This window comes from Cavia porcellus, unplaced genomic scaffold (genome assembly GCF_034190915.1).
Source record: "Cavia porcellus strain 051 isolate PalLab524CR breed Dunkin Hartley unplaced genomic scaffold, mCavPor4.1 scaffold_32, whole genome shotgun sequence".
Classification (NCBI taxonomy): Eukaryota; Metazoa; Chordata; class Mammalia; order Rodentia; family Caviidae; genus Cavia; species Cavia porcellus.
In genome coordinates, this window is record NW_026947515.1 from 42,698,229 (window position 1) to 42,716,886 (window position 18,658).

General features: G+C 36.2%; 1 long non-coding RNA gene across 2 annotated transcripts in view; it reads right to left on the reverse strand.

Annotated features, from left to right (window-relative positions):
• LOC134474323 (uncharacterized) overlaps nt 1-18,231 on the reverse strand; it is an 82,667-nt gene extending 64,436 nt beyond the window's left edge. For both annotated transcript variants that reach the window (XR_010045111.1, XR_010045112.1), the window contains exons 1-3: nt 18,094-18,231; nt 17,253-17,347; nt 15,866-16,027 (exon numbers count right to left, since the gene is read on the reverse strand). This is a non-coding gene — a long non-coding RNA (uncharacterized LOC134474323). The remainder of the gene's footprint in view (nt 1-15,865; nt 16,028-17,252; nt 17,348-18,093) is intronic.
• Between the last annotated feature and the right edge of the window lie 427 nt (nt 18,232-18,658).

The window sequence follows — 18,658 nt, forward strand, 5'->3', positions numbered from 1 at the left end:
CAGATCAGAGAATGAAGAGATACACAGGCAGGTTGTGGATCGCATCTGTTAGATGTTCATTAGACAGCCTGAGGTAGAAGCAATCTGATGTCAAGCTCTATCTTTCCTCCACACAGGAAGGGCTGAACAAACACACAGTCATAGAAATACTAGTTTCAGAAAATCCCAATGAGTTTGAGCACACAAATGAAAATCACTGTTAGCAGATGTAGCGCTAAACCAAGGCTTTAAATACATTTACACAGCTCGGCATGGCTTCCTTATTCTTAAAATCTACCAAAAGAGTATGTCTCCAGATAGTTCACCCAAGGAGAGTTTGAAGTAGGGTAGAAATACAACCTGAAGTCAGGAGTCCCACTCAGCTAAAAGTCACCTGATATATAATCACCCTAGTCCTCAGGTCTGTAGGCAGAAAAATGTGAATGTTCATTGTATGTCATAGCTCTTCAGGGTTATTTGTTACATAGCATGATTTTATCAATAGCTGACTAAGCCCATACTCAAAGGAATATATTTAGCAAAGCATTGTGGAAAATAGTTTAAAAATAAAACTACCGTATCACAGGTATCCATCCTTTTTTTATAAAGGAGAACCAACTTGAAAGTTTATAAATAGTAAATTTCATCAATTAAAATTTTGATTATATGGACTAAATAACATCCCCGATTCAGATAAAGGAGAAATTCAGAAGGAAATAGATTAACAACAGGATCTAATATTTATTGCAAAGAAAGAAATAAAGGTAGGAAAATAAATTAAAACATGAAGTATAGATCTCAAAACAAAGAAAAGTAATCCTGGGGAAAAGGTCTCACAATTAAGAGCTCACCAAATACCTGAGCAGAACCGAAGGAAAAGGAACTCTCACCTTGATAAATTGTGGCAAATTTTCATTATTATAAAAATTTAAAAGTGATACAGAGACAGAGAGAGAAAGAAGTGAAAAAGTTATGCATATAAGAAACAATATAGGAACTGTCTGCAATCTCACTGTATGAATGTCCACTTTATATGCTTTCATTTTATAATTTGGACAACTGTTTCTAAGATGACAATATGTAACCTATTAACTAGTGATTTCTTACTGTTTATTTTTTTCTTGAAATTCTGTATTACTTGTACCCTTTTACTGCTTTGTTTTTTTTTATTTCCTTTCTTTTTTCTCTTTAAATAAAAAAGAAACAATATATACTTTAATACCAATGATTTCATCAGCCACATTAGATTTAAAAACTTTAAAAAATGAAGCTTTGATATGCTAGGAACAGAGAAAAATGTCACCAACCTACTGAGGAGTATTTTCAGAAATCTGTGGCAAATTTCACACCTAATAGTAAAAGAACTAAGTTTTCCTTCTATACTTTTTCAATTTTAATTTTCAGTTTCAAATAAATCATCTATCAGTGTATGTCCTTCCTTTAAATTTGTATAAATTTTTATAAATGTTTTGAACGATTGCAAAATGGTTCATTTTATGCACAGATATAGTCTAATACATTAAATCAGTCTTTACTGTGGGACTGGTACTTTCTAGTTTATGAGTGTGTGTCACATTTGAAATCTGTCATGTGTTCTCAAACTCTGATCTGATGCTACCAAATTTTTGGACAAAATTAATAACAAAATAAATCTTATGCACTTCTAAAAGTATTAAAGTACTGTCAAAGCTAATGATCATCTCATATTTTTGCATCTAATTAGTAGAACTTATTGTGCAGAAGATCCACCCTGTACACTTGGCATCCACTGCTAACTCAGACATAATTTCCTGCCCTCATGAATTGTGTGTATTTCCTCCTTTATAAATCATCCATTAATGTAATCAGCTAGTGATCTTGTTTCTTTCAATTTTCAAAAGCTATTCATACATTAGGCTAACAGTCCTTTGTCATATGTATTACTGTCACAACAAAATAGCAAGACACACTCATGGAAGCTGACAACAGATACAAACAAACCTGATGATTGGCAGATGAGTCCCACTGAGTTTCAATCCCAGGAGAGGAAGACAATGGTTTATATAGAGTCAGTCCAGTTTCTAACAATAGCAGATACTTCCAGAGAGACAGTGCACAGTTTTATCCAATCATATTATGATTTGACGGGGCAATTTGATTAGCTAGGCATTTCAACATTTACAAGAAACAGAAACTTAAGGAACCAAAGACTCAAAATGGAGCATGTTTACAAGATTGTGTCAGAGGTGCTGTTTCTCTTTTTTCTGTGTCATTATAATACAGTTAATGTGTTGTTAATATTTTGATTTTTATGGTTCTTTTTTTACAACTCTTGAAAATTTTGATTTTCTATAGACACATCTTCCAATATTGCCCTATATTTTTCTAGTCACCTATCCCAGAACTATAGAAATGCTCACCTAGACTGTCTTATAACTTCTTCATAATTCTTAAACTTTGAACTTTAAAAATTATCTGATAATGTGCAAAATAAATTTATTCACTGGTCTTAAGAATCATATATAACATGAATTATGTACGGTACCATATATAACATGAATTGTGTATGTTTGACAGTGAGAGTGATTTTACATATTAAAAGTATATCCCTGCACACAACAGCCACAGACTCACATCAAGTTCTTATGTAAAAATAGTCCTCCTAGAAGCAAAATTATTACCTTTAGAATAAGGCCCAAAATCGTTAGCATAGCTCTTACCACTTTTCCAGTGGGCCTCCCCAAACTCTCCTGGGCATAGCTCTTTCCCTCCTGGCTCGCCACCTTTCCCTCTGCAGGTCCCTGCAAGTAGTATTCTTCTTCTTGTGGCTCTTGACACAAACTGCTCCTCTACCCTGACCTGAGTTGGTTATGCTCCTTCAATTAGCTAACCCTGATTTATCCTTCTGATCAAGGCTTTATTATGCTTCCTTGAAAGGAGGCAGGCAGGCCATTTCTTAAATATTGATTGGACCACCTCTTAAATCCTAGCCTTTTATATATATCTTCTCTCCACTCTCCAAAGAAGACTGATGAAATCATGACAGCCTTACTGCGTGACCATAGCAACTATGGGTTGAGAATCCCTAACCTGAAAATGCCAAATCCTAAGAGCTCTAAAATCTAAAACTTTTTAACTTCTCTGGTACTGTACGTGGAAAATTCCACGTGCAACATCAAATAACAGGTCTTGGCCAAAATGCAGGTGCATTGGGTGATTGGAAGTTGTGCATACCAAGATACGTACTTAGATGCATGAGTTGTGGGGAAAGACGATCAGAACTTATTGAATTGTTCTGATGCAATAAAACAGGGAAATCATCTTATTTTTCTCTTTATCTTCTAGAAGTCATTCTGATAATGCTAGCAGAAAAGGGAGAAATTCAAATGCTGAAACTATATTATAGTAGCTTAAATGATGGTGAATTTTGTCTATAAAGGTAATAAATGAGGAAGCAATAATTCTCAAACTGCTGCTTTGGCAAGGTCTTTTATTTTTGTCTTCTGATTTACATGTATGACCTAAGTCAGGTAAATAATACGTCTTACTTCTTTACCATGTTTTATGCAGGCAGCCTGCTATGGAGACTGTTATGCAGATGTAAAATAATTGATAGAAGGGTTTATTTCTAACTGCGCCTTAAGCAGAACAAATGCTCTTTTCTATACATTTCCTTACCTTAATAATATAAATTTTTAAAATAAACACAGATGCAATATTTTGTAATATGACCTTCAGGCCAAGTGAATAAGCTGTGTATGAGACATAAATAAATTTCATGTTCAGACTTGGATTCTGTCCCCAAAATCTCATGATGTATATACAACTGTGCCAGAATCTGACAAATTTAAAATCTGACCTCAAGCATTTTGAACCAAGTTTAAACTTATTGGGCAGCGGGCCTTGAGGGCAAGAACCTCGGCTTTTCATGGGTGTGTCACCAGCAGCTGACAAAGAAATCACAGTGAATGTGGGCAGAACAGTAAACTGAAAAAACCAGGACGGAAGTTGGAGGTAATATTCTTTTAGCAAGACCTGTGCCACTGTTGATTTTGAAAGAACACTGGCTTGCATATCATAGAACTTGTTTCGGGTGATGGCATCCAGCTACAGTTCTACAGTTTGGACCTGTAAACTTTATCAACACTGGCTTCTTCATCTATTAATTACCTATATTCTGCAAGCCTGCTGGTCAGATTTCTTGAGCTCTATGTGCTATGCATTGCGATGCTTCCTGAATTATATTACCTATATGCCCTATGATAAAGACGCAATTGTTGTCTTTACTGTTACACTGGAGACTTTAAGGACACTGAACCCATAGAAGGAAGCTAGAAGGGGCTACTTAGCCTAGTGAGGACGCTTAGAGCTCATGCAGTGAAGTCTGTACCTTGGAGAGGTTCGCACAACTTAAAAATCACAGAGCTGCAATTCCGACCCAGAACTGCCTGACCCTTGAACATGAGCATTTTATCACATTTTAAACTTTACTTCTGTCAAAACAGGAGAGTTGAAAGTGGGCAGATTTTGTAAAACTGTCAAACAGGCAGCAAATGCAGGTGAGAAGGAGCCATTTCTTTTAGGACAAAGAAGGCAACAGTATCAACTGGATGCACGTTTGCCCTCAGGGAGGAAAGAATGGCTGGGATTTCAGGTCTGATCCAAGTTCAATGTGTCTGGTCCAAGGTTATTTCTGATTCCAGGCCACTGTGTTCTGGTTTCTATCAACACTGAAATAAACACCACTTTGCAATCTGCACCTTTTATTAATGATGTGACTCACTTAATGAGGATTTTGGCGGCTCACATCAATCTTCCCTCTAGGAGAGGCCCATCAAAGAGCAGGAGACAGCTGCCAGCCTGTATCTCTATTTGGTGATGAAAATGTCGAAAACTTCTGCATCCAAAAGAAGGGAAAGAAGATGCCCAAAGACTCAAGACCAACGCACACGTACACCTACACTCACGCACACAAACAGAGCTTAGTAGTCTATTTTATTGGGTTTGCCTGTTCATTGTTGTTTAAGTTCCAGATAACAGAACAGTCATGTTTGGATCACTCTTAAAACCTGACCATAAAATATTCTCCAAATGGGCAAAGGCTTTAATCAAAACTGTGAACGGAAAGCTCTCAGTAAGAATTCAATAAGATGTGGGAGACATTGTATTGCAAAATCTCTCCAATTTGGCATCCCAGACTGCCACAAAGGAATGCAATATTCAGCCTTGATGACAACATGTGATTTAATGTCGTGTACCTCACAGAGCACTGCAGCTTGAAGTGGCAGCATGATCCCCATAGCTTGGAACAGAAAATGTAACTCTCTCTACAGACAATTTCACACCAACCATATTTTGCTTAAAAATTGCTTGTTTGCATATTTCTTTGTTATGTGTAAAAAAAGTCTTTACTTTACCTACTAATTCTAGGTTTGGTTTTTCTCACTGTCTACACAAAGTTCTCAAAAAGCTAAGTGCAAGTTTGGTTTTTGGATTCCTTGTCTGCCTGCCTCCATAAAGGTAACATGATTAGATAGGGAACTATATCACCTGGGGACTGCATCCTTCCCTTCCCACTACTGCAGTGCTCTTTGGACTAAAGAAGGAACAGTAAATCCAGCGACATACCTCCTCTAGAACTGAAGATTGAAACTAGCACCTTGGTACTGTATTACACACCCTGCAGTTTCTATTTACTCATTTTAATTTTGAGGCAGGGTCTTGCTAAGTTACTCAGTTGCCTAGCCTGAGCTATGCCTTTTGATCCTCTTGTCTCAGCCTCCCAGAGTATTGGAATTACAGGCATACTCCACCATCCTGGCAGCAAGATATTTTTATAAGCATCACAGTTTTAGAGAGAATGCTAATTAAATGGAAGCCTTCAAACTAGATAAATAGTATTCCCTTCTCCGTTAGTCATGGTTTTGCTCTTGATTTCCAAAATTTCAGTTATCCCAGTCAACCTTAGTTCAAAGATATTAAATGGATCAGTGCAGTAATGCTGCAGACCAGGCAGCAACAGTGAAATTTGGAACCATCAGTGAGGATACGAGACCCTGTTTCCTGAGGAGCCCTGTGGAGCCCGCAGCTGGTGAGTGACATGAACTGATACTGTGTTCCACTACATAGACAAGAACGACAGATGCAGGCAGGCAAGGATGCCATTTGATTCCAAAGGGTTGCAGACAAAGCTCAGCAGCAGAACAGTACGAGGCTGCTTGGCTGCCAAAGTCCTGGAATAGACTGAAGGAAGAGCCATCCAATCACAGTAGACCCCTGGCATACTAGAGGGAGTTCTGCTGAGAAATACAAGCTGTGACCACCTAGACTCTGGCCCAGTGGTCACCAAAATCCAGTTTTAGCCCTAAATGGAAAGTTCTGGAAGCTTCCCTCTGGTCTGCAACCCAAAGAATTGTCTTGGCCTAGTGGCACAAGACAAGGGAGCCTTGGCCTATGGGGGGACAAAGGTGCTCCCTCTATTCCATGACCAGTGTGTAAGAGAACTCAGAGGCGTGGAGCAGAGGGAGCTGTACAAGGTCCAGAGGAGCTCAACGCTGCACGGGTCTGGGAGGGACCTTGGACTTTCCCTTCTCAAGGGTGCCACAGTAAATGGGAGCGTGTCATAGACACAATCATGTTAAGGAGAAGTAGACACCCAGAACATCTTCAATGGAAGACCAGAGGCCAAGATCAGCCCCAAACCCAGCACAAATCCTCCAGTAGACTGGGTGATGTTACACAGCACATTTCTGGGATCTATTTTGACTTGGACACTGCTACAGAACTGTGGACACGAAAGAAGTTTTATTCTTTTTATGTGTTTGATTGGTTTTCCCTTTTCTATCTTATTGGGTTTGGTGTTTTGTTTTGTTTTATGATGATTCAAGTTTCTTGCCTTTATTTTTGTTTTGTCCTATTCATCTTTTTCTCTTCCCTCAACTATCTTTCTTGATTTTTTTTGATATTTTCATGTCATAAAATCTTTTCTCCTTGTGGTGTGCTTTGATATTCTTTTGTTTTCTCTTTCATTCTTTCCTAGATGCTTCTCCAATTTCCAACAACTTGAATGATCATCCTTTGCCCTCCAGCTTTGTGTCTATTTCTGCTATTTATCTCTCTGTTTTGACCTTTATCCCTCTTAAAAAAAAAAAACCCTCCCATATACACACAGTCAGTTTACTAAGGGGAAAATCATTGCATACAAGTTCCTGATATATGTTGGATCTTGTTATGTAACCTTAGAGCTTACTTCTGTAGTGAGAGGTATGAACCACAGCTTTTCAGTTGTTACACTGTGCTTGATGCTATTGTTATTGCTAATTGTACTATGCTAGCCAGGATGTCATGCACATTAAAAAATGTTTCTCTCCTTCACATAACAACACTGTGATTGTCTGGGGTCACAACTATCATCAGAGTCCAGTTCCAAAGGACCAGCTGCATAGCTAGTTAGCACCTTCTCATTCTTAATAAATTGGGAAGATAAGTTCTTGGGATAGACACAAAGACCAAGAACCCCCTACACCTACAAGACATCTCTTGAGGAATAGACATTTCCTAAGGAAGACTCGATGCTGGTGATAAGCTATCTACCATAAGCAATCTACAAAGCACCAACAAAGAAAAAAAGACAAACTGAAAAATTGAAAATAACAAGACACAGATGCAAAATGCAACTGAAAAGCTCTGGTCAATTCAGGACAAATTCAGAGCACCGTGAGATAGCTGAAGTCAAAAGCCACATATTAGAACTTTCTGAAATGACAGCACCATGAAAAATCAACCCAACAGCTACAAGATGAGTCAAAGAAGAACAAAATATAATTGGTTGGAATCACTGAGAAAGCTGGATATAGCACAAACACTATTATTTAAAACATAAACCTCTTCACAGAAGTAATAGCAGAACACTTCCCAAATAAGTAAGGCGTGTAAAACTCCAAATAGCCACCACTGAAATAAATCGATAACAAGGCATCTAATAATCAAGATATCAGAAATTCAACACAAGAACAGAATATTCAAAGAAGTTAGAGAAAAAAGATCACCAATAAAGGAAACCCTATCAGAATCATAGCAGACTTCTCAACACAAACCTCAAACCAAGGAAAATTTGGAATGAAGTATTTCAGCATATTATCATACCATAGTGCAATGAAAATGGAAGTCAAAGATGAAAGGAACCACAAAAACTACATAAACGCCTGAAAATACAATAACACCCTCCTGAACAATTAATGAGTCACAGATAAAATTAAAGGAGAAATTAAACAGTGTCTACAATTATATGATAATGCCAGTACAAGATATTGGCACTTATAGGACACAATAAAAGTGATATTAAGAGGGAAATTCACAGGAATGAACTCACACATCAGGAGAACAGATGGGTTCAACTAAACAACTTAATACTGAACCTCAAATTTCTAGAAAAAGAACAAACCAAAAGCTAATATGATGGAGGAAATTATGAAGCAGGAAATAATGCGATTGAGACTAAGTAAACAAAACAAGGAATCAATGAATCAAAGCATTAGTTCTTTGAAAAGTTAAATAAAAATGGTAAACCCTTAGCCAACCTTATCATAAAGACTCAAATTCATGCAATTAAGAGTTAAAAGGGTGAAGTCACAATGGGTCCTACAGAAATCCAGAAGATCATAAATGCCTACGTTGAGAATCTGTATTCTAATAAATTGGAAAACACAGGAGAGATGGGCAGACTCCTAGACACACATGAATTGCCAAAACTGAATGAAGAAACTATAAAAATTCCAAACAACCCAATATAGCCAGTGAAATTGAACATGTAATGAAAAATCTGCCAGCAATGAAAAGCTTCAGTCTGGATAGATTTACTCCTGAATTTCACAACAAATCTCGAAAAAAAAAAACTAATGCACTATTGCTAAAACTCTAATGAAATTGAAAGGGAAGCAATTCTCCCAGAATCATTGCTGAAAGTCAGTGTTAGCCTGATACCAAAACCAAAGAAGGACCCAACCAAAAAAGAAAACTACAGGCCAGTCTCCCTAGTGAACATAGATGCAAAAATCCTCATGATTCCTCATTATGTGGCCTTGAAGCCTTATAAAGTTTTCACTTATTAATTGGAATGGCATTATTCTGGGCTGCTTGATATTATTCCCTGAGATGAAATGAACAGCTATTTTGAAGAAAACAAGACATCATAATAGCCAGTGCTGATTTAATATCATCTTGCTGTGAAGCCCCACCAAACTATGGCTCTTCTGTCTCCATTGGTTTTATCATGTTGTATCTTGCTGGATTTTATTATCTGTGATAGTATAAACAAAAATTGCTATAGGCAAAGAGATAATATAGAAACTATTGTTTGTTTTCTGTTAGCTGGTTCTAAATACCCTACAATACTTTCATCCACTTGAATGGTTTTACACTGTCTTGATATGTTTGATGCTATAGTATACAGTTATATTCAAATATTTCAAGGAAAAAGACACTATGGTAACTACTATTAAGTCGGGTTATTTGGTGGTGAAGCACTAGGTTACTAAAATTGTCATGCTTTGACCTGTATTGTTAGGTTGTTATGCCTTCTTTTATCTCAATTTCTCCCTTATTCATTAAAAAATTACTTAGTTTTTTAATTATTTTTAATTAATGGGAAAAGTCAAAAAATAGCAGGATATATTATAGTAACTTTTTTTATTTCTTATTAACTTGATTTGAAGTCCTGTATTACTCCCACTATCTTGTTTTGACTGATTAGACTCTGTTCCATTCTGTTTGATAGTATCAAGTTTGAAAGTATAGGCAACTAGTTTGAAGACACTATGATGCCCATTCTGGTTTGATTATTATCTTCTTTTGAAGTCTTGTAATGTTTACAATGTTTAGGTTTTATAGGTCTTGTGCTGTACTGTTTTGTTCATCTTTATAATACCTAATGATACAGGCAATTCTTTTTTAAGGAAGCAAGAGGCATTATGGTAACCATTGTTGATAACCTTGTACTCCGTTTTTACATCATGTGTTATGTCTATCCTTGGTTTTGACTGACAGCTTTGTTTTGTCATATTTGGTTTTATTCTCTTTCAAAAAAAGTAATAAGAACTATGGGAGTAATAAAACCCAAAATGTGTAAATTTTGTTGTAAAAAAGAGAGGAAAAAAAGTGCTCTAAAGGATACAACAGCAAGTGTGTTTAGATGTGTTAAGATAGATGACCATATTAATGTTTTTGGTTGGATCATTGAACACAACTGTTTGCAGTCTCACTGTTTGAATGTCCACTTTGTATGCTTTGATATTGTGACTTGAGCAACTATCTCTAAGATGATAATGTGTAATCTGTTAAGTGGTGATTTCTTACTGGTTTTTTTTTTTGTAGTTCTGTGTTACTTGTACCCTTACACTGTTTTGTTTTGTTTTGTTTTGTTTTTTCTCTTTTTCCTTTTAAATGAAACTTTTTTAAAAAAATCCTCACTACGATACTGGTAAACAGAATGCAGCAAATCAAGATTATGCACCATGATGAACTAGAACTCATCCCAGGGATTCAGGGATGTTTAACATATGCAAATAAATAAATACAATACACCATATTAGTAGAACCAAAGATAAAAACCATAGGATCATCTCAATAATGCAAACACAGTGTTTGACAAAGTCCAACATCCATTCATGATAAAAAAAAAAAACCATAGAAATTCAAAGAGATGGTCTTTATCTCAATCTGATACAAGCCATCAATAGACTAGATGGATACAAAGTCAACACTCAAAAATCAACAGGATCCTTGTACAAAAACAACAAATCCACTAAGACAAAAATTAAGCAAACAAAATTTTTCATAACAGCATCAAAAAAATTAAATACTTAGGAATACATGTAACAAAAGGAAGTAAAATGCCTATGTATTGGAAATGACAGCATTCTGGAAAAGGAAATTGAATAGGAGATCAGAAAATGGAAATATATTCCATTCTCATGGTTAAGAAGAACCACTACAGTGAAAATAGACATATTCCCAAAATTTACAACGTTAATGCAATGCCAATAAAAATATCTTTAGAATTCCTTACAGAACTAGAGAAAATATTCCTAAAATTCATTTGGAACTAGAAGAGATTTAGAAGTAGCAAAAATAATTCTAGGCAACAAAGACAAGACAGAGGATATTACAATCTTTTACTTGAAATTATACTACAAAGCTACCATGATAAAAGCAGTACTTTTTGGTACTGCAAAAAAAAAAAAAAAAAAAAAAAAAAAAAAAAAAAAAAAAAGACCCGAGAATCAGTGAAACAGATTCAAGATACTGAAACAGCTCCAAACACATTCAGTTACCTTAACTTTGAAAAAAGGGCCCAACAGGTTCACTGGAAGAAAGATAGCTTCTTTAATAAGTGGTGCTGGGAGAATTGACTTTTCACATGCTGAAGACTAACACTAGACCCATGTCTTTCACCCTACTAAACTAAAATAAGAAGATCTAAATACTAAAACAGAAATGCAAAATCTGCTGGAAAAGACAATAGGCAAAACTCTTTAAGATATAGAGGTAGACAAAGATTTCATGAACAAAATCCTGACTGCATGGGAAATACTACAAAGAATCAACAACTGTAATCTTATCTCATTAAAAAGCTCAGCAAAAGAAAGCACCAACAGAGTGGAAAGACAACCTACAAAGTAGGAAAAAATTGTTATTATTGAGATATTCTTCAGACAAAGGACTAATGTGTAGAACATATAAGGAATTAAAAAAAAAGCACTCCTCAAATTTAAAGACACAATCCAAATGGGCATCTGAGATAAGTACATACCTCTTACATGAAGAAATTAAAATGGCAAATAAATATTTGAAAAAAATGCTCAACATCTTTGATCATCCAAGAGATACAAATTAAAATAATAGTGAGATTCTTTCTCACCCCAGAAAGAATGGCTATCATCAAGAAATCAACCAATAATACATGCTGGAGTGGCTGTGGGGGAAGAGGGAACTCGTCTCCACTATTGATAGGAGTGTAGGTTTTGTGCAACCACCATGCAAATCAATAGAGACTCCTCAAAAAACTAGGATAAGCAGTCCCATTTGACTCAGATGTTGCCTTTCTGCATATCTTCCCAGAAGAATTAAAAGCATCATACCACAGTGATACATACACACCCATATCTATAGTACAGTTGTTAAATCTTGGAAACAGGCCACATGCCCATTATTTGAGAAATGGATAAAAACATGTGGGGGGTTTTTTTGTGTGTGTAAAATAGACTACTATTCAGCCATAAAACTGTATAAGCTTAAGACATTTCTATGTAAATGGGCGCACCTTGAAACCACACTCTTAAGTGAAATAAATCAGACACACATGTAAATATTGAATTATCTCCCTGGTATGAGGTCCTGAAAGAGTAAATAGGGACCAAAATGTACAGTAGATATTGTGAAATAGGAAGCAATCTTTCAAAATGAAAAAGGAATTAAGTGAAGGAGGGGGGAACAGGAAGGAAGGGAAAAATGATAAAAGAAGAATAAAATGGAAACAAAGCTTAGTAAGTAAGGAGGGAAGGAGGGATTGAAAAGTGAGAGGATTGGAAAAAAGAGGACTCAAGGTATATTATATACAGGTACAAATTCCCTATTATGATAAATATGATCATTATGTATGTCTAAATTGTAGCAATAAACTTTGAAAAGAGATATTAAATGGAAAATTCCAGAAAATTCTAGAAAATTCCAGAAATGGAAAAATCCAGAAATAATTCTTAAAATCTGAGTAGCATGATGAAATCTCCAGTACACACTTTCCCACCTGGGACACTTTTGCCCACTGTACATTATATATTACATGTAAGATATTCTGAGAGATTCAAAGGAATTTCTTTAGAGGACTATCTTTGAATAACACACTTAGACAACATAGTATATCTATGTGATTCAGAGCCTACAAAGCAGCTACTTCCTCCTGTGATGGGTGACTGTAGCCTAGGATGGGGACTTCACAACTGGCCTTTCCAGAGCACTTGGGGAAGAAGTTGTAGGCTAAATATAGGAAATAAGAGCTGCAGAGAGGAACGTTCTCTGCTGGCCACCACCCCTCCCATCTGAACTGGTAAGGAACTATGTTGGTCAGTTTCTATTACTGGACGAAATACTTAAGAAAATCGACTTATAAAGAGAAGATGTTTATCTTGCCTAATATTTTGGAGGTTTCAGACTGTGATCAGTTGGCTTTGTTGCTTTGGGTATGTAGCAGGGAAACACAGACGAGCAATATAACTCCATACATGGCCAGGAAGCAAAAGAGATGGGGGAGGAAGAAGGTACAGGATTTTCACAGTTCCCCTCTCCAAAGACACACCACCAATAGAAGAAAGGGCTTCTACTAGCCCTCACTTTGTAAAGATTCTTCCATCTCCCATTAATGCTTCTCAGGAGACCAAGCCTTGAACACATGGGCTTTTGGGGGGAATTTAATATCAAAAATTTAGCATGGATCACCCAAGTTGAGACTTGAGAACAAGAACCTGGAAAAGAAGGGGAGAAACATGTGATACAGCCATTATTGAAGGAGTCGAACAAAATGAAAATAAGAGACATAGATACATAATTTCACGAGGTAAAGAAGGAACGAGAAGAAATGATAGAAAATGATCATGATACTGGCATGGAGGGGCCACCTTTTGTGCTTGTGAGCGACTGAACTTCCCCACATACAACTGACCAAGCTGCAAGTCAGGAGAAATATGTTCTGCTAGCATTTAACCTAAATTGCTTGATCCTTACAGGGTTGACAAAATCCATTTTATCCTATACTCTAAACTGAAGCAACTTTAAGTAATGAACAGAAGTCCTGGATTAGCAAGAAAGAAAGCACAATCCCAAGTTCCTGTACACACATGCTCACTATGACAATGTGATATGTTGGGTACATGTTATAGAGCATGGCTTCTTCAGTGATACACATCAGGTATAGGAAGGACAAAAACATGTGTGTTTCAATGTCACTGAACCACGAAGTTTTAAGTCACTCAGGCTTGAGAAGCCATCTGAGATCCGACCAAGAAGGTCACATATTGTCTAGCAACCCAGGAGCGTAGCTTCAATGCCCTGCTGCCTAGGGCTGGAGTTGTCTCCCTATAGGAGAAGGGTATGTCCTGTCACATGAGGGAGCAAAAGAGTACATGGCTTTTCAAGTGGCCATAAGTGCAGGCTGACAGGGATAACTCTGTGGCTCCAACATGTTTTAGCTCAGAAACAGAGGTTTAGCTGATTGCATATCTATTCAGAATAAAGTCTGTGCTTCACAGAACCCTTTGCATTGTGACTTTTGCCCGGTGGGAAGTAAGCCAGTGTAGCATATGCAGCTCGGAGGAAGCTTCATTTTAATGGCAAGAGTCATGCTTACTGTGGTGTTCCCTCCTGGGCACAGAGTAGAATGGAAATACCGTGAGCAATGCTGGAACACCTATTTTGTTTGCAAGAAATAACAGCAACAAAAGGGAAAGATAGGTGAAGCTGGATGTTGGTAACTGTTAATTTGGATTTCCACAGTAGGTCCAGATTACTTATCCATTGTCATGAAATAAATAAGCTACAGTTTGGTAGAATTCATGCTTTTACTGTTTTCTTTTATCTGGTCTTTGCAAATATAACTATAAAACATGTATATGATCTAAAATTACTCAAAGAAATACTTTCAATTTGTAGATGAATCAAAATAAAAAGTCCATACAAAGGAAATGTAAGGAAACACAACAATAAACACTGAGGCAGTTAAATTAAGAGGTAAAGATTACAAAACTAATGCAGTAAATTTAATTAACAAATGAAAAGTTGCATGATGTGATGATAATATTTCAAAAACACTCAAAGATACTTTAGATCCTATTTATCATTAGATAAATTTTATCACTGTTTATCATATCACTGTTAGTATTGCTCTAACATGGAGTTACATCCCCAGACCAACTGGAGATGTATGTTAGCTGTATGCTAATATGTATTTAACTGTTTTAAATACATAATATGACATTATTCCATTTATTTTCTAGAAAACTCTATTTTACTATTACTGTGGCCACGTTAGAGATGAGAAAACTCAGGCATGGAGGAGATAAATTCCTGGGTCACCACTGTACTTTATTTGTCAACCAAAACCTAAGAAATAGCAGAGAAAAATGTGAAATTATACAAGATGACTGATTTCATTATTTTCCATAAAAAGGACTCACAAATGTAATGTTCCCACAATTGGCAATTAGGTCATCAATGACAATGAAGGAAAAGAATATATCTCATCTAAGTCAGTGCTGGAAAAGTTATTTAGAGGAAAAATTTTTTAAGAGAATAAAACCAAGGGAAATAAAATAGAATAAAACCAATCAAAAGAAACCAATGCAAGTGGTACAGGACTTCAAAACAGCACAAAATCAACAATGGTTACCATAATGCCTCTTGTTGTCTTCAAAAAAGCTGCAGATACCCTCAGACACAATGAAAGTCAAACAGAACAGAAGAGAACCAATGGAAAAAAAATGAGTCCAGTAAAAGACTTCAATACAAGACAATAGTAAATCCAAAATGCCTACCATAAGGTATCTTGCTGTCTTTGAAATAGCTGCTCCTGCCATCGGATATAACATAAACAAAGCAGAAGAGGAGAAAACCCAACCCAACAAAGCAATGACAATGACACAGGTCTTCGAAACAAGATAATAGGGGATTAACAATGGTTACAACCCTCAGAAGGAGGTCCCCCCTAGATGCATACTGCCATCCTCTGAATAGATGATCAGACCACTGGCCCTAGACCTGCAAGGTCAGTGAAACACCAAATACCACAAGCATCAAATTGCATTTCACCTCAACAGCTATCATCATGGACTGTGTTTCTATGGATCAGCCAGGCGCTTACCTAGGGGGTAGGGTTGGCTCTTCTTGTGTGCCAGCCCTCATCCTGGAAGGAGCTGGGTTCAGGCTGTCCACCTGCTGGCAATGGTCAGCGCGTGACTCTGGTTTGCAGGCAAGGCTAGCTTTTTGGTGAGGCCTTGTTCTCTCCCCCTAGTCTGTTAGTGTCCTAGAGGAAGAAGTAACAGCTTATATAACAAAAACATTTAAAAGTTTAAAAACTAAAAATAAGAGCAATAAAGGGTGCAAGATAGTAGAAATAAGGTAACAATAGTCTGTTGAATTACATGCAAAAGCTTCCTCTCCTGACGAAGTCTTTTGGATTGAGGCAAATATAAAACAAAAGGGAAATCAACTGATTGCAAAATAAGAACCAGAAATTATCCCAAATATTTAGTGTGTGCTAAAAGAGACATTGTTAAGTCAATTAATCCACGGTAGAATTCCCAAATGGTAGCTCATTCAATAGCTGTTCTATAAAGAAGTCTAAATGAATTATAAGTGAAAGTATTTAAAAAGCCATCTATAAATATTTTTTTACAAAAATCTTTGCATAATTTAGGACAAGGATGGTCTTTATACACACATAAGAGTAAAGGCAAAGGCATAAAGTAAGATAACATGGTATATTGAGATTATTCACAAATATGTCAAAAACACTAAGCAAATCAAGACTAAAGAAACTGAACAATGCTTGTGGCAAGAACAAAAAGGTTAAATCACATCATCCAAAGAGCTCTAAAAATCAACAAAAGATTAGCAACTATCTAAAATAAAAATAAAATACGAACATATAATTAACAAAAAAGAAGCACATGGCTAATGGCTGTATTTTAAGATATGATATTATACAAAATCTAAGAACATTTTTGATTCATAATCATTTAAATAGAAACACATTTTCCAATGTCAAGAAAAATATAAGAAAATATGTATCTAGGAAATGTATCTGTGGGCACAAACTGGTTTAAATTTTGAAAAATTTCTCGATAATAGGCAATAAATATTATGTCAGAATCTTAACTGTGTTCATCTGCTTTCACCTAGACATTTTGCACCAAATGATTTATAGTTCTTTAATTAAATGGACTAAAAATTCAGCTGTAAGTATGTTCATAGAGTATTCATTAATATGAAAAAAATTGAGCCAAAATCAAAAATTTAACAGCAATAGTAAGCACTCACTAATAGCTATGTGCCATTTGAAAAGAGTTTTAAGTAGTTAGAAAAAATGTACACTTTAATTATATACAGCAGATATTATAGGTGAAGGTATATGCATTTCTTTAGCCACTGTTCATGGTTTGATGATGCTTTGTGCTGTAGTTTGCATCCGTAGCGCCCCCAAAGGCCCGTATATTAAAGGCTTGTTCTCAGCCTGGGCTGTTACTTACCAAAACCACATGTCACTCTCACCATCTTGTTTTTGACTGAGGTTCCTCTATTCTGTTTTGCTGGATAGTATCAGGTTTGAAAGTTTAGGTATCAGCTGTGAAGATAATGAGATTCATTATAACGCCCATTCTCGATGACTTTTATCTACTTTTGAAGACCTACAATGTCTCCAATGTTTTGGTTTTGTCGGTTTTGTTCTTTACTGTTTTGTTCAATTGTGTTATAACTAATGATATAGGCAATTCTATTAGAGATAGCGGGAGGCATTATGGTAACCATTGTTGGTCACCTTGTATTATGTTTTTATATTATCTGTTATGTCCACCCTTTTGACTTGACCGATTCTGTTCTGTTATGTCTCATTTGATTTTACTCTCTTCTAAAAAAGCAATAAGAACAGTGGGAGCAATGAAACCCAAAATGTGTAACAGTCATTGTACAAAAGAGAGGAAAAGAAAGTGCTCTAAACTATATAACTGCATGTATATTTAAGTGTATAAGATAGAAAATGATATCACAGAGTTTTATTGGATCATTGAACAGAACTGTTTGCAGTGTCATTGTTGGAATGTCCACTCTACAAGCTTTAATTTTGTGACTTGAACAATTATTTCTAAGATGGCAATATGTAATCCATTAACTAATGATTTCCTACTGTTCATTTTTTTCTTCTGTAAATCTGTATAACTTGTACCCTTTCACTGTTTTTTTTTTCTTTTCTACTTAAATAAAAAATTTAAAAAAAAAAAAGAAAAACTACATGTTGGCATGGCCCACTGCTGAACCAGAAACTCAGGAGAAAGAAGTTAGCGGAAAGCATCAGTTTTATTCAATACTGACCCTTAAGAAGGTGGAGGAGATGTTCCAGTTCAAATCTCCAACTCAGAGGAGCTCAAAAGATGAAAGAGCCTTTCAGAAGGAAAAGGAAACCCCGTGCACAGGAAGGCTGTTGCTGGATAGGTTCTCTATAACCCATACGCATCTTCTTTCTTCTTCTCTAGCAGCAACATCGCAGTAGGCTTCTACCTGGGAAGGTAAACAAGGACTTCTAGAGAACGGCTATTGAAGGGCATCTCTTTAGCACAAAGGATTAGGGAAAGGACAGAAGGCAAAAAGCGGGTAAGGAAAGCAAAGGACAGTTTCAGATGAACCTTGTTAAATTAGAGATGGACCCTAGTGCAAGACCATCATCAAATTTTATCAGAAGAAAAACGGAAGGTCACAGAGTAAGGTCACAGCTAAGCATAATCTAGAGTCTGGTCTGCCACAATCCCCACCTCCTCAAACTTCAAAGTGGTTATTTTTCGTAGACGTCATGCATTCTCGTCTGCCCTCCTACAGTTCTACTAAGAAAGGGATCTACAGAATGAAAAGCTGATAGGATTTAGGGTGCAAACTCTGGCTT